Raw genomic sequence first — 1535 nt, forward strand, 5'->3', positions numbered from 1 at the left:
CTAACAGAAAATTGCTAGTGAAACTAGCCTAAGATGCCTTGGCATCAGCTAGTGAATGAGGTTACTTGCGAGTGAAGCAAGGGGAAAATGAATAATCAATGAGGATCATTGATGATTATGTGGGATGTGGAGGATGGTGGTGGAAGTTCTTGTTATGCCATTGGCCGAAGGGCCGTAATTGTTTATGAATTGGCTGGTTCTGGATTGAACCATGAGCCGGAATATCTGTGTATGCTATGAATATTGGCTGGTTATGGATTTAACCGTGAGCCGGATGGCTGATATGGATGTTGATCCATGGATGAGAATTCATGCATGTTTATGCTGAATTATTGATAATTGTGATTTGCACTTCCACTATCTGAGATACGAGTTTCCCTGGGTAGTAGCAGTGGCTAGTCCACTTGCTTCGGGTATGAGACGAAAAATGATGTTTATGATAAATGAGTTAATCATGGAGTTTTGAATGAATGTAACTCTGGTACCTGGGTAGTAGTAAGGGTTGGGGTTCGTCCCACTTGCTCCAGGTTAATGTTTGAGATTTGATAACAATGAGGATTGATAATATGAATTGAGATTGAATGAATATATGCTTAAGATACCTGGGCAGTAGCAAGGGTTGTGGTTCGTCCCACTTGCTCCAGGTCAGAGATTGTGATACCTGGGTAGTAGCAAGGGTTGTGGTTCGTCCCACTTGCTCCAGGTCAGAGATTGTGATACCTGGGTAGTAGCAAGGGTTGTGGTTCGTCCCACTTGCTCCAGGTCAGAGATTGTGATACCTGGGTAGTAGCAAGGGTTGTGGTTCGTCCCACTTGCTCCAGGTCAGAGATTGTGACGCCTGGGTAGTAGCGGCAGTAGTGGTGAATCCACTCGCTCCAGGTTGAGCTGTTAAACACCCGCCTGGGTAGTAGCCGCAGTAGTGGTTGTTCCACTGGCTCTGGGCTGAGCGGGTAGTAGCAAGGGGGTTGTAGCTCAAACCTACTTGCTCCGCAAGGGGTGTTTTTGTCCATGGTTAGCTACCAGGACGTGTCGGGTTGGCTATATAACCGACAGATGATATCATCAGCCATAGGGCAGGCATACATCATTTGCATATGTTTGAATTGTTTGGGTTTGCCTATTTGATGAGATGAATTGATAATGCGGATGCATGATGATGATGATTTTTGAATGAGATCATTTGAGCCCCCTGGGTAGACGCAGTGATGTGATTTCACTAGCTCCAGGCGAGGGTATGATGTATTGATATAGAGTTGCTGAGGCAGAATAACTGGTGATGGTTTTGCTTATGATTCTGAGTCTGATTCGTGGAGTAATCAGAAAGTTGGGAAACATGTGTAATATGAACTAGATTTAGTATTCCCTCACGACAGATGCCTATTTATGGATTAGTGAGAATCTAGGCTGGATACTTGGTGAAAAGGAGTTTAGGATGCTTAGTGAGTTTTTATTGCAGTGCATTGTATTTATTTGGCACTTTTACCGTACTGGGAACCCATGGGCCTGGGGTTCTCATTCCGTATATATCTCTTGTT

This window comes from Arachis duranensis, unplaced genomic scaffold, assembly GCF_000817695.3.
Source record: "Arachis duranensis cultivar V14167 unplaced genomic scaffold, aradu.V14167.gnm2.J7QH unplaced_Scaffold_158387, whole genome shotgun sequence".
NCBI classification, from domain to species: Eukaryota; Viridiplantae; Streptophyta; class Magnoliopsida; order Fabales; family Fabaceae; genus Arachis; species Arachis duranensis.